Genomic DNA, 15,743 nt, shown 5'->3' with positions numbered 1-15,743 from the left:
AATAATGTAATTTATATGAATGCATTAAAACTGCATATATTAATGTTTCATTTATGAATCTTCACTATCATTCATAATTACAAAATGCATCTATGATCATGTATTTTGAATGTGCATGGACTATTTTATTGGCCTCAAGCCTTTGAATTTGTATTTAACTTTGAACATGGAGTTTTGCTTGCATTGCAATGTTCTTTCCTTGCAGCTGTGTTTGTGTGATTCTACAGTTAATGAAAGGTATATTGTGTATGAGAGACTGTGAGGTCCGGGTGGATACTTTGGCAAGGACAAGGAAGCGCTAACAAGCTGAGAAGACTCCTCTTTGTGTACCAGGCACCGGGAGATGTCCATGCTTGTGCTGATGTTCAGTCTGTGGGAGGGAAGACCAGGGTGGAGTTGCCTATTTCAACTGTAAAGAAGATGGAAAACCAAAGGTATTGATGATGTGATTTTCTCAAGGCTCTGTGGATTTAATTAGTATCCACACAGTAGCCGAGGGCAGATTCGCTTGAGACTTGGAGGGGTACAGACCTTTCTCCCCTTACTCCTTTTTGTGGCTTTATGCTGTGCAATACCTCTCTATCAGAACTTCTACAGACATTTTTGTTATGCTGACACTTCCCTACGTCCCAAGAATCAACTAGGATTTCTCTTAGTTTAATTCAGGGTCTAGATTAACGTAGGCTTAACCAATGATTAGACAGGAGGAATTAAACCTATATACAGAGCACCATTGTTTCTCATCTTTTGTATTGCCTTAGCTGAAATTCTTGGATGCCTTAAACTTGCTTGATTTAATGTTATTTGGCACTTTACTTCACCCTTAGTGATGTTTTACATCTATAGCATGTTTTTGAGATTCATTTACATTACTTTGACCCTTAACTTATCATAAACTTTTGAACTTTACTTATCGTCTTCTGGTATTTGATATGTGGCCAAATAGGTTGCACTGCAAATTAAAAATTGAGATTGGTTCAAATTCTTCTTTACCACTCAGGCATCCTAAAAAGGTCCATTGCAGGAGGAGAAGTAAGAACAAGGGCAGAGAGAGCTATGTAACTCACCTTCAATTTACAGTTCTTTTTTTCACTCTAAAGTGCAGTTACACAATCTGATTTATAGAACAAGCAAAGTACAGTAGCAGGCTTATAAATGTCACACCTTTGTCAGCAGGTGGAGCTTACAAGTAAGCAGGTGCAGAGATTAAGCTGGAGCCAATCGAGTTCATGTTGAGTCATAAAAAACCGAGGCTCCTCCCTCCTTCAACTTCAATTGACAAGATTCCTAATTTCATTGTTTCTCTTTCTACAGTGAAAATCCCTTGTTCATACACATCATACATGTGGAATCTATTATACTATCTAGGAATTATTTTTCTTAAGGAAAAAAAAGTGCTTTTAAAGGCCTAAGCTTGGACACAGACGAAATCTAAAACTGAAGCCAAGTTCTAGCACACAACATGGTTATGCAGAATAAAAGAGATACACCTTTTATCATAAGACGATGGAACATGCAGAGAACAAGCCTAAATAAAACGTAGGCCTCCGTCACAAATCATGCTGCACTCTTATGCAACTTTTTTTATTTATGCAACACTTTTACACAGTGAGGTATTATTTCATTTAGGGCCAGATGTATGAAGCATTTTTCAAGTCGCAAACAGGCTGATTCTATAAATCGGCCCGTTTGTGACTTGAAAAATGCTTCTTGGGAAGTACAAAGCCCAAACTGCGATTCATTGACTTGTTACCTAATCGCAGTTTGGGTTTTGCGATTCGGTATTAGGAAGGGGCGTGACAAGGGCACCCCTTCCCTATATTGAATCCAAATGGTATATATGATTGTTTTGTGACCGTGAATGCGGTCACAAAACATTCACAGTTAGCACCAGTTTCAAACTGGTGCTAACCCATTCGCAAATGGGAAGGGGTCCCCATTAGACCCCTTCCCCTTTGTGAATGGCAGTGAAAATATTTTCTCAGAGCAGGCAGTGGTCCCACGGACCTCTACCTGCTCTGAAAACATGAAAAGAAAACTTTTAATGTTTGATTTTGAAATGCATCTCGTTTTCCTTTGAGGAAAACGGGCTGCATTTAAAAAAAAAAAAACTGCTTTATTTAAAAGCAGTCACAGATATGGTGGTCTGCTGTCTCCAGCAGGCCACCGTCCCTGTGAGGGTGGCCATTCCCAATGGGGTCGCAAATTGCTACCTACCTCATGAATGTACATGAGGTAGGTCATTTGCAACCCCATTGGGAATCGCAAACAGTGTAAAGTACACTGTTGTACATACGGTTTTGTGACTCGCAAATTGTGAGTTGCTAAGACTCGCAGTTTGTGGGTCACAAAACCTGATCTTTGTACATGTGGCCTTTAATCCGTTATTTAGGTCCTGGAAAGGTAAGGGGAAAGCACCAGTAGGGTCGTAGCCATCAATAGTGCAGCAGTTGCAGTGACACTAGGGACCTGCGTTATTAGTGGTCCTCTGCACTCCAAATATAGTATTTTTTTTACTTCCAAACCAGTTGAAGGAGAGTCCAGTTTCCTTTGTTTCTTTAGGACCCGCTGCATCATTATTACGCAATTTACCATTTGGAAGCAAAATTATCCTAAAAAGCGCTACGGGGAGAATAATCATCGCTCTTTGAGTTCCCTAATGCAGATATTCCTAATGAAATGAAAAGCAAGGCATTTGAGAGTTTTAATATCAAACTATTCCATAGCATATTGCTTAACAATATTTTTTTAATACATTGATTTATTAGTAATTTTAAAATACATCTGTGCACCACATCATTTCGAACCACAAAGCTCTGTAACCCCAGCCGTCATTTCTCTATACTTTGAACTGGGTGTTTTAAATCTGCTCCCTTTATACAAACCTATATAAGGGCGCCAGTCCCCCGGCCAGGGACACAAAGGAGCCCCCAGCTGATGTTTCTTTGTGCTTAGATTTCCATCTTTTCCGTCATTAGTGCGCTGAACCCAGCTGCTTCCATTCTGCCCTCTAATAAAGCTCCAAAGGCTCGCTCCCCCCGCAGAGCTCTGGGTAAACAGAGAGAGGAGAGCTAGATTATTTTGACTTAGCCTTCATAGATGTTGATTTCAAACAAGGTTTGTTTACTTCAGCTTGCGGTGTTCAGAATATATATTGCACTTAAAAATATCAATAATTACTTTAGATTTAATTTATACAAGTCTAATTAGTTTGATTATTTTCAAATACCCTAGGTACATCCATAATGAGCCGGTTTATTTCAAATGAAATGCAATAGATATTATTATCGATTATGGTTGTTTTAGGGTGCATTACTGTTAAGCCTGCTAATAGAGTTTCCACTCTGGTGTAGCACGTTTTACTATTCCATAATATCTGTAGAAGTTGCCCAAACAAAAATGCTGGAAAAATGTGTTGGCTAGGATAGGCGCAGGGTAACTGAACTTTTATATGTGCTCCTCGTTTAAAAATATGTGTTGTGTGATGCGTGACTGCATTGAAATGGAGCACTGGTTACTACATCTTGACTGCCTCACTTCGTATGCTACTTCCGGTTCATAAATGCTCTCTACAAAGCTTCATTGTTTACAGCAGAATTGGCTTCATTTACACTTCAACCACTAGGCGCGGCCATATAAAGATGGTGACATGGGCGAGTTTTTGCACCTGCGCTGCGCAAACGACGCAACAACTTTCACCGTGCCTTTAATTACCTACACAATTTCTAAAGCACATACAGGGCCTGATTCTTACCTTGGCGGGCGGCGGAGGCCGCCCGTCAAAGTACCCCCGCCAGAACACCGCACCGCGGTCGTCAGACCGCTGCGGTGATTCTGGGATTTCCACTGGGCTGGCGGGCGACCGCCAAAAGGCCGCCCGCCAGCCCAGTGGAAATCAACCTTCCCACGAGGACGCCGGCTCTGAATGGAGCCGGCGGAGTGGGAAGGTGCGACGGGTGCTGTTGCACCCGTCGCGTATTTCAGTGTCTGCAAAGCAGACACTGAAATACAAAGTGGGGCCCTCTTACGGGGGCCCCTGCAGTGCCCATGCCATTGGCATGGGCACTGCAGGGGCCCCCAGGGGCCCCACGACACCCCATACCGCCATCCTGTTCCTGGCGGCAGAGCCGCCAGGAACAGGATGGCGGTATGGGGTGTCAGAATCCCCATGGCGGCGCAGCGAGCTGCGCCGCCATGGAGGATTCTTATGGGCAGCGGAAAACCGGCGGGAGACCGCCGGTTTTCCTCTTCTGACCGCGGCCAAAGCTGTGTATAAATGAACCCTATATTTAGCACAATGTCGTAGGCAGAAAACAACAAGCAAATTAAATAAAGAACTCAACTTCTGAATCCTCTGATGAGAGGGAACCAACGTGACAAACTGTTTTAAAGAGGTTTGCGCAATGAAAGTAGGTATGTGGTACTCTTTATTGTGTAGGACAATCCGAGTGATGAAAGGGCAGAGTCAGACTAAGCACACATCAAAATCTGTACATAATTTTATTTTACTCCTATGCAATTTATTTTACCCCATACGCAATAGCTCCAGGTGTGACCTGACTAAATGTATGCTGGGGTGAGTGGTATCACACAAATCGTAATTGCGATATGTAAGGAAATAGGAGTTACCTCACATCGCAGTTAATCAGGCTGACTTTAAACGGGGCCTCTGAGTAAAACTAGTAAACAAGAGATTGATGTGATCAGACCTCTTGACACTCACCACCAATCAAGGTAAAGAATTGTGAGGAGCTAAGTGGCTTCTTTATTAAGCCCAACCGAAAAATAAAGTTATAATGAAGGCTCCTAGTCCGAATGCTAAACAAATAAGTAATTAAGAGGGTGTATATACTTGTTTCCGGAGAGAAAATGCTGCCTAGGCATCTAGGGCTCTAGTGGTGCGGGCTGCTGTGAATTACTAGAATCCATATATTACAACTTGAAGTCATTCTCCTCATCAGATGCAACCAACATAGATTTGTTCTTTTAAATTGCCTTTCTGAGTGAGAGTACCTCAATCAGCCACTGGGTTGGGAGGCTGGCATTAATAAGCATTGGCAAAACCGACAGGTGTCACCTATGGGCGTTGTATTGGCTTTGTCAATTTCTTTTAGGCATGTTGTACAGCAGAGCAGTTCTGTGTAGTGTGAGGATATGTTGTCATACTGGTTCTGTGATTGTTGCCATGGTGTCGTGGAATGCGAAGATGCACTGGAACCTGTTTCACCACTTTTGGTGGCAGTTGATCGTTGCATGCAAGGGTGCTTCATTGATGTAGTCTGTCTGGAATACATTTCTTCCCGTGATCAAACAGCCTTGTGTAATGCACTTTTAATATGGCAAAGATTGCCTGCTCTACACATCTATCAGCTACAGTGAAGGTGGGCTCAGAGAATACGGCATGTTGAAGGTATGTCAGAGTTTGATTGTGTGTCAGCTACCGTTGTGTGAATGGTGAGTTAAGGGGGCAGAATTTGATTGTGTCGGGCTAATACTGTGAGTACAGTATCACCTTTGCCATCATGTTGTTAAGGCCCAACAGTTAGAATGTATCAAAAGTCCCTGTGTCAAATAGTAACAGTATCTAGAGTCTGATACGCTAGTTGCAAGTAGCACGTATTCAACTTTAAGAGTGGCGCAGGAGCCGTGCACAAGAGGGAGCACTGAAATGAGCTGACACCTGCGTGTAAATGCTGCAGCATTGTTCGCCGGCAGCAAGTACAACATGAAAACAAGTCAACAGAGCACATACTTCAGCATTATTAGTCACAAGGTGACACCTTATTTTCAGGGACAGATACATTTCAAACTACACAAATGTGACGCAGCATAGCAGTGTGGAGACAGAAGATACATTTTCAGTGTTTGATCATGAAGAATAAAGATCCAAAACTGTCGGCAACATAAAGAAAGGACTATGGTCCTGATTTAAGAAAAGTGGCGCTGCATCAAGTGCAGCGCCACTTTTCTTGCGTCCTTTAGTGCCCTCCTAACGCCACCATGTGTGCACCGTATCTAAGACAAGGTGCACACTGGCAGTAGTTAGGGGAACTAGCGTCAACATTTTTGATGCTAGTTCGGAGCTTTGAAGGATTAGCATCAACATTTTTTTGGCTAATCCTGCAAAGCCGATTGAGGCCCATTGAAAACAATGGCATGCCTCATTTTAATGCTTGCTCTGAGCAGCCGTTAAAAGTGCCAAAATAAATCTCTTAGATTTCTTTGTACCATTTATTCATCCCCACTAACGGGGGAACACCACCTTTGCATACATTATGCTTGGTGCAGGCATAATATGGCGCAAACCATTACAAAGTGGTGAAATGCATGCATAGTGCCACTTTGTAAATTTGGCGTGGATATTTTGGCTTTCTTGGGCCACATTAGCATTAAAAAAAATTGCAAGGAGGCGCTAGGGGCTCTTTAATCAGCCCCTCAGTTGTTTTCAAGTCACTGTTTGGTAGAAACAAACAGAGGATTGTGTAGGAAATAATTTGGAAAAATAAGGTCACCTTTACAAAGTCACTATTTGGTGAAACAAACAGAGGACCGTTTAGAGAGTATTAAAAACAATAAAAGGTTTGCAAAGGAGGGTCAAGCAGTACAAGCAGTGGCAACTCATCCAATGTTTCTGCAACAATCTGGCTTTTCCCCTATGAGAATTATTTCAAAGCCATAGATGGTTTGAGATTCCATAATGGCAACATGTTTTTAAATTTATGCCTGTAGTATTGGGAGCAGAAGAAGAGGAAATGGAGGATCCTTATATTAAAGCAAGAAAAAGACTTGAAGCATACTTTGGAAAACAAGTGAACATACTCACGCAATAGCAGAAGTTCTACAGTCAGCCTCAGGAGTGCCATGAGTCAATAGATCAATTAATGTCAGGGCTGTGGGAGCTAGCCATAAAATGGGATTGTGGTACAATGACAGATCCGATGATCAGAGACCAGTTGATTGTGAGGTGCAAAAATAAGAGAATGCAGGCAAGGTTGTGGGCTGCAAGAAATTCCACATTGCAAGAAGTGACTGGAATTGCAAAAATTGTGGAGGATTCAGACATGTATGAGAGAAATGCAACAAATTAAAACAAAGCATTTTGAGGAAGTCACTGTTATGAAGAAAAGAGATAAGGAGCAGCAAGAGCATCTAACTACATGGATCTTAAGGGAAAACAGTGTGGAAAGAATGAAGGAGAAGTCAAGCCAGATTGGCAATAAGTTAGGATATAAGGGATGTTACAAGGGTGGAAGAATGGCAATAAGTCAGGATATAAGGGATGTTACAGTTGTGGAAGTATGGGACATGCTGCTGATTACAAGGGGTATTTTGCATGGGACAAGGAGTGTTATAGATATGGAAAGAGGGAACATTTGGCATGTGTATGCAAAGAGTGACCAAAAAGCTAGAGTGGCATGGGTGGAGGAAGAGGACAGTATACCTGAAAGAGTACTCTGTGTTGAAAGCAGAGAAGGAGTGAGGGGAAATAGACCCATCTCTGAAATTTTAGTGAATGGTATAAATATTGAACTGATGGTGGACCCAGGGTTGAGGTATACCATTGTTCCAAAAGAAGTCATTGCCACGAAATAGCCAGGGGTGACTTTAAAACCCAGTGACATTCAACCCAAAGGGTATGGGGGACACACTATACATATTATCAGTTTTGTGGATTCTAAGTTCGAGTTTCAAGCAATCATTTGGGATGTGTACAGCACTCTAATCACCCATAAGGGTATCCAGGTGCCATGTTCTGCTGCTCGGTGATCAGTCACTTGAGCCCCTTTCTGAATCACTGGAGGGAGGGCACTGTTCTGTGGTGGATGGGGAGGCTGTTCCAAGATTTTACAGTAAGGTAGGAGAAGGAGCGCCTCTGATACTGCAGCTGCAGATGTGAGGGGTGTTGGTGAGGGAGAGAGAGGTGAAGCGAAGGTGTCAGGATGGGAGGTAGAATCTGAGGCAGTCATTGCGGCATGCAGGTCCTTGGTTGGGAAGGGCTTTGTAGGCATGGGTCAGTATCTTGAATTGGCATCTTTTGTGTACAGGAAGCCAGTGGACATTGCTGAGGTGGGGGTGATGTGGGTCATTCTCGGGAGGTTCAGGATGAGTTTGACCACTGTGTTCTTTTTGATTTGTAGACTGTGAGTTTTGAAGTGATACCGGTGTATAGAGTGTTGCCATAGTCCAGGTGGTGGGTGACAAAGGCCTGTGTGATGGTGCCTCTGCTGAAAACCAGGAGCCACTTGAAGATCTTGCGTAGTATACGGAGTTTGAGGAAGCAGACAGAGGAGACTGCATTGATCTGGCCTTCATGGAGAGTTTGTGGTCGAGGATAATACCGAGGTTGCAGACTTGGGCCTTGAGGGGGGGTGAGTGAGGATCCCAGGGTGGCAGGCCACCAGGAGTCGTCCCATGGAGAGATGGTGCTTTCAAAGGTCATGACTTTAGTCTTGTCTGTGGCAGTTGTCGTAGATCCAGCTGGTGATGTTGGTCATGCAGATGTGGAAGTTGGCTTTTGTGGTGGAAAGATCTTTGGATAGTGGGAGGATGAGTTGACTGTTGTCGGCATATGAGATGTTGAGTCTGTGGTTCCAGATGATGTTGGCAAAGGGGTCATGCTTTGAAGAGGGTAAGGCTGAGGGAGGATCCTTGTTTTTTTTTGCAGATGATGCTCTTGGGTTTAGATGAGAAGGGAGGTTGGAGGGCTAATTGGGTTCTGCTGGATAGGAAGGATTTGTTCCATTTGAGAGCACTGTCTGGATGCCAATCTGGGGGAGCCTCTTGATAAGGGTATGATGGGAGACAGTGTGAAAAGCTGCTGAGAGGTAGAGAAAAATGAGGACAGCTGATTTTCCTTGATCCATGAGGGTTCTGATGTCATCTGTGGTGGGGATAAGGGCAGTTTCAGTGCTGTGGTTGGAGCAGACGGCTGTTTAGGTAGTGTCCAGGAGGTTGTTGTTTTCAAGGTATTCTATGAGTTGCAGTTTGGTGGCTTTCCTAAGGACTTTGGCAGGAAAGAGGAGTAGGGAGATCAGTCTGACATTTTTGAGTTTGTCAGGGTCAACCAAAGGTTTCTTGAGGATAGGCTTGATTCCGGCATGTTTCCAGTCTTCTGGGTAGGTGAATGCAGTGATGGATAAGTTAAGGATGTGAGTGAGCTTGTTGCTGATGGTGTTGATCCTGCGGTTGAACATGTGGTAAGGATAGGGCTCCATGGGAGATCCTGAGTGAATGGAGTGCATAATGTAGGTAGTGTTTTGGGTAGTGATCTGGTTTAAAGGAAGGAAGGCAGAAGGGTAATATATGTATTCCAGGAAGATCCTGCATTACTAGGTTGTGTGCAGCAAAATTATTTATATTTTGGTTTGGATCTTTGGTCCAGTGAACACATTTTTGAGACAAACCACATTGGAGAAAGTTTCAGAGGTATTCAAGGAACACATTGGCTTGCTGAAGGGTTATATTCATGAAATCAAACTCAAGGAGGGCACCAAACCAGTTAAACATGGTGTGCACAAAACTCCCATAGCAGATCGCAATAAAATGAAGAAAATGTTGGCTGACATGTAGGGAACTATTGAACCAGTGGCAGTGGCAGTGGCAGAGTGGCTGTCTCCAGTAGTGATCACCAAGAGAGGGGATGGTCATCTGAAGTTTTGTGTAGACTTGGGGTCACTAAACAAGTGTATCGTGATTGATAGTTTTCCACTCCCTAGCATTTCAGAAATGTTATTGGTTCTCAATGATGCAAAGTTTTTCACCAGATTGGATTTAAAATCTGCATACCATCAGATTACATTATATCCCAAATCCAAGAACTACACAACTTTCATCACAATGGAGGGTGTGTTTCAATTTACTAAACTCCCTTTAGGGGTGGTCTCCATGTGGAGTGTGTTTCAGCACACGATGAGTAGGTTTTTGGGAGATATTTTCAATATGCATTTCTTTCAAAACAACATATTAATTTTTGGGGAAACAAGGAAAGAACACAACATAGTTCCTGTTAAAGTTTTGAAAGTGCTGGATGAGGCAGGTTTAATGCTTTGAAAGGAAAAGTGTCAGTTGTTGCTAAAAGAAATATAATATTTGAGGCATACCATTTTAGAGCATGGTATCAGGCCCAATGATGATCTGGTAACATCTATCAGATTAGCTCCAACCCCGCTGGGAAAGGGTCACTTGCACTCTTCATGGGGGTGGTAGAATACTATGAAAACATTGTTCACAAATTTGCAAAAAAAAACAGAGGCATTAAGAGATTTACCATGGAAGATGAAAGAATTTAGGGTGAGAGAAACAAGCAAGCATTTTTTGAGAATAAAAGCTGAAATAGCAAATGCTGACATCTTAACCCCATTTGATCACAAGAACAAGAGTATTTTGATGGTTGATGCCAGCACCCATAGGAGTGGGAGAGTCCTATTACAACATGAGAGGGAGTGGGCAAACCTGTAGCATTTGCATCAATATCCCTGAGTCAAACACAATAACGCAGTCATTGAGAGAGAAGCCTTGGCAGCAGTGTGGGGGTGTTGAGTATTTCTGAACCTATTAGTGGGGAATGCATTTTACATTACAAATGGATCATAAACCATTGATGAAGGTGTTGCAACCAGGAATCACTGTCAGATTAACACATTTTGCATCAAATTTACAAAACTACTGGTACGAAGTAGAGTATATTTTCGGATGGAAGAATGTATAAGCTGATTGCTTGTCGAGATTGCCACTAAGGAAAAATAAAGAGGAAGAGGACCAAGTAAGATGGTATGTGTGGTAGAAAGTGTGGAGAATGCATTGGAAGGAGAGTTTGGAGCTGTTACATGTGAAGAGTGGGAAACAGCTGTATGGGAGGATGGAGTTTTCAAGGATTTAGTGAGGAGTGTTTTGGAAAGATGGAGACATGAAGGGGTTTGAGCGCATCTTTACGTTGTTATGTGATGCTGCAACAAGAATTAAGCATGGGGGCATCTGATGCGCTAGTTATGAGAGGCGCAAAGTCTGGAAGGAGTGAGATGGGAACTGATGACGTTGGTGCATGAATGTCATTTGGAGCAATTCTTTATGAAGAAACAATTGAAGTAGAGGGTTTGATGGCTAGGGATTGACAATGAGAAGAAGGAATGTGTTTTTTTTGTGCAGAGAGAGTAAGAAATGATTGAAGGTAGGAATGAAAGGCATTGATTCTTTGAGGGATGGGGAAGTGCGTGGCTGAAAGTATGTTTGGACTCCATAGGTCCCGTGGATTATTTAGGCGAGCCTGAAAGGTTTGCACTGGCAATGGTGGGCGTATTTTCCAGATGGGAGATGGTGGAATTTATGAGGAATATAATGTATGGAAATGTTGTTAAATCTAGCAATATTCATGAGAGAAAGATGTCAGGGAATTTTTGTGATGGATAACAGGACTGAGCTTACTTCAGATGGTGGTGAGTGGTAGGAAGAATATGAAGGATGTGGTGGAAGGAAAAATTTGTGTGTACAATACCACACAGAATGGGGTTGCAGGTGATAAACCTTTTGTGAGGATGAGGGGAAGAGAAGCAAGAACAAAGCTGTCACCTCAGTGGATAAATGAATGAAGAAGGTCAAAAGAAGGGTGTGTTTGAGGGAATGGAGAAGGATTGAAGAAAGGGATTATATGGAAGTCAGGTTGAGGAAAAGGAGATGGAGTCAATAGATTTTCAAAACCCATGGAAGTCCAAGAGCTTCGTGAGTGGCCTGCTGTTTTAAAGAATGGGCAGAAATAGACAATGAAGTATGTAAGAGATGGGAAGGTAGTGATGAGGAGTAACAGAGGTGCAGTGGATTTGTGTTGATGGATGATGCAGAAATGGCAATGATGGGAGAAAAAGGCAGACTAATGGAGGATGTTAGGAGTAGTGTGGAAGTTGATGGATGCAATGTTGTCAAATCACAAGGTAGGGGAAACCAGCAGCATCACATTCCTTGCAGATTTCGATATTATGTAATGTAAATTATTTGCTTGTTTATAAAAGGGAATTGGGATGAGAAAAAAGTAATATTTTGGGTACCAAAGGATCTTGTGTTATAAAAGAAGGGTCATTTAAATTATAGCAATTATTATTAACCATATGTGTAAAGTTCTTAGGTTCATGTTTGTGTTTATCTTTATTGTGTACAGAAAGGACATATGTATGATATGTTGTCATACTGGTTCTGTGATTGTTGCATGGTGTCCTGGAATGCGATGACGCATGGGACCTGGGGTACCAGCTCTGGTGACAGTTGATTAGAGCAGGCAAAGGTGCATCATCAATGTAGCTGGTCTGGAATAAGTTTCTTACTCCGATGAAAGGGCCTTGTGTAGTTTACTTCATGAAACATATCCAAAAGTTAGGAAAATGCTATATGATGCAGCCATGCTGAGTGTGAGGGACTATGATCCATTTTCTTAGTAGTGGATTATTCTTCGTCCTCACAAAAAGAGTTTAACCGCTGAGCTGAAGTTCACTGTTTTTGCCCTGCATGAAGGGACATAGGGGTAATGCTCTTTGAAGTGTATTAATGCTTAGATATCAACCAAGATACCTAAGCATTAAATATGTAACATCATTTATAAGTATATAATCATTATTAAAATAATTTCTCAAATTATTTTGAAAATATCTTAATAAAGGTTTAGAAGCCGGATGTAAGGGATATAGAAGTAATGGGAGGGGTAGTGTATTAATACTCAGGTATCAAATAAGATACCTGAGCATTAATTATTGCATTAATAGTAAATCTTTTATATTAATTACATATTTTTTAGAAGAGCAATTTACATTTTTTATTAATACTGTAACAGGAATCCTAATGAAAAAAATTGTAAGTACAACAATAAATAATTTTAAAATTAAATATTACAAAGACACAACAAATGTAATTGTAATAAACGTTTTATTTAATAAATGAAATAATTAAAAAATACTAATACGCTATAACAGAATATATGTTATTTTTTAAATATATAAAACACATTACAGAATAAGAGAAAGCAATTTAATTTTCATTTTAACTGTATTTTCCCATGGTTTTGCCCTAACTTCAGTGGGAGAAATTGTTCTTTTTTCATTTTTACTTTTTCAACTTTACAAATCAGGTTTGGTGTCTGTTTCTACATGCAGTTGTGCATTGCGGTCAAGATCAGTTGCAAAGAGGGCATGCATTAAGGTAAGAGCTATCTAATTTACTTTTTAGACCATATTTGTTCAACAATTTATTATAGGGAGACATGAAGGGATGTAGATAGATGGTATTTTAGAAAAAAATGCATGTATTTTATTTTTTAGCCAAGTTTACATCCACCTACAGCTTGTTTACATATGTGCACATCCGGATGGTCGATTGTTTTAACATTGGTTTGAAAAATAAAATAAAAAATATTTTTATATTTTTTTTCAAACCTATTTGGATAAAAAGAAACATTTTCATTTTTGAGATCCATTTTTTTTACTTTTCCAATTCTGGTAGAAGCTAACACTTAGGAAATCAGAACACTGGGTCTCAGGATTGTATTTTTTCCCTCAATTTGTTTTGGGACTGTTTTATGTTTTTATTTTTTGAGAACTGTGGTTATTGCATTGTGTCATTTCTGGAGTTTTAAAGAAAGCAGCATAAAAATTGGAATGATTTTTTTGTGGTTTTTGTTGATGCAAACCTTATGGATTGTTGGGTTACCAGTGACTCTCGGTGAGAGGTTTACTAAAATATCACCAAGAATTAAAGAAAGAGGCAAGTATAGATAAGAAGTGAAACATGTTTTCAATTAAAAATAAATAAAACACCAAATTAATGTGGTTATTTATTTATTCAGTCAAAACTGCAGAGGAAGTTTTGAAGATATTAGTAGGTTTTAGTAGCGTAAGATTTACGCAATGTTATCTAGGTAGTATTAACCTGCTTACCTTGGACATTTTTTTAACTTGGCCAATAGTCTTTCCGATATTGCCTTACTCTTTTTAGCTATTCTAGGATTCATACTTCCTGACAATGGTTTCACCATTAACATCTCCTGGAACCTGTGCTCTTTTTTGAAAACGTGCAGGAAACAATAGAGATTGGGGTGACTTTTTCCCCATAAAAGTTAAAAGAATAATACCAAACCTTGATGGTGTTATTGATTTTGTCATCTCCCTCTAAGCAGGTTGAGTAACAGTTTTTCTATTCAAAAGGACACCTTGGTATGTTTCTGTGACCTGACCTGCTAAAATGGCCAGTTTCATGCATCGTTGAAGTAACTTAGAAATGAGGCCACATTTTCCTCATTTTGTGAAAAAAATGCTGATTGCACAGCTAATTTCACACACTTAGGAAGTGCAAAACACAATGCAGTGAGTTTTCTAAGTTCATATTCAGTTTACCCTTTGCCATATAAACCTCAGCTAAGGATGTTTTTTGACTTTTTCACCAATAAGCCTGGAAAAAGTGACATAAAATCTTTCATTTTGGGTGTCATGGTAAATGTTAGTATTTGTATTAATCATTTGTAATTTACAATAAATTAGGATTTTCTAGAATTTCAATTCATTGTTTTGAAGTTTACAACTGGTAAAAGCTCTGTGTAGGTTGAGGATTGTTTATCAGGCAGCAAAGTGTAAATTAATGGGATTGTTGCATTGGTAGTGTTTGCAAGAATAGTATAAATTTGGCTGAATGCATGGAGATTGCTTTTAAAAGTTCTATCCATCATGCCAATTGCACTCTTCTCTTGGGTTACAGTGTTCTGTAGTGTGCTAAAGTCTAATAATCGTGTTTGAGGATTCTGGTTATCATAGAGTAAAAATGGTATATGATTAAAGGACTCTGTTAGTTTAGGGTGCATGTAAATATCCGAGTAGGGTTGCAAAGTTATTCTTTGTGGGTTACTTATCTGTTTTTGTTGTTGTACCATTCTTCTTAGATTTGTGATTGTGGGCATACTTCTGGAAAAATGCATAGGGATGTTCTGTGCTACCTTCCGCAAAACTGAGATTTAGGGTTCATTAGGGGTTTGTGCATTTGAGTTAATGTGTTGAATATTTTCCGTAACTTCAGTCTCTGTTACAGAGGCAGAGTAGTTATGCTCTGTGGCCCTTTCCACTGTGTCACCATGATTAACTCTGCCTTTGCAACGGGATGAGGAATAATCAACAAACCTCTAATCACTCCTGGCCTCAGTTCTTCTCTCCTCGCATTAAATACACCCACCATATTTTAGGAGTCTATTTCCACATGTGGGTTAAATATAACTTACTTGTCTTATAGCTTCCATGAAAACACCTGAAAAAAAGAAAACAATAAGTGAGAAGTAATTATATTGTACGCCTTTTCCTTTTCTTGCTTTGTCCCTATACAGGGAAAAAAAGAAAGTTATGGTTTTCAATCTGTTGAGAATGCAACATTATTTTATGCTGTTTGATCTGAAGAATAAACCAAATACATGTTAACTTTCTGTTAATGGAAATAAAGTGTGATTGTTAAATTTAACTTTAGCTTTTTGGAATTACATTTCCCTTTTAGAATTGTTGCTTCTGTTTTTTTCTTCTCTGTGTTTTTGTGGATTTTATTATGTTTTTCTCAGGTAGTGTTGACTTGCATTGTTTAATGTGTTTCTAAGGACAAAAGACATGCATACCACATTATTGCTTTCATCTGGCATGATTGCATTTACTTATGCTTTTTTTATGTCATTACTTCTTGTTATTATTCTTACCTTATTTAAAATGATTTTGTTTTGGATTGGAGGGGTTTGGAGA

At 40.2% G+C, this 15,743-nt stretch overlaps 1 long non-coding RNA gene across 1 annotated transcript in view; it reads right to left on the bottom strand.

Moving 5' to 3' along the window:
- Positions 1-2,743: 2,743 nt before the first annotated feature.
- Positions 2,744-15,743, bottom strand: part of LOC138283382 (uncharacterized) — a 60,809-nt gene continuing 47,809 nt past the window's right edge. Inside the window, exons 3-4 of the long non-coding RNA XR_011201228.1 lie at positions 15,242-15,267; positions 2,744-3,048 (exon numbers count right to left, since the gene is read on the bottom strand). This is a non-coding gene — a long non-coding RNA (uncharacterized lncRNA). The remainder of the gene's footprint in view (positions 3,049-15,241; positions 15,268-15,743) is intronic.

This window comes from Pleurodeles waltl, chromosome 3_1 (assembly GCF_031143425.1).
Source record: "Pleurodeles waltl isolate 20211129_DDA chromosome 3_1, aPleWal1.hap1.20221129, whole genome shotgun sequence".
NCBI lineage: Eukaryota > Metazoa > Chordata > Amphibia > Caudata > Salamandridae > Pleurodeles > Pleurodeles waltl.
Note: the sequence above shows the minus strand (reverse complement) of the source record. Positions and strands in the feature narration are given on the sequence as shown.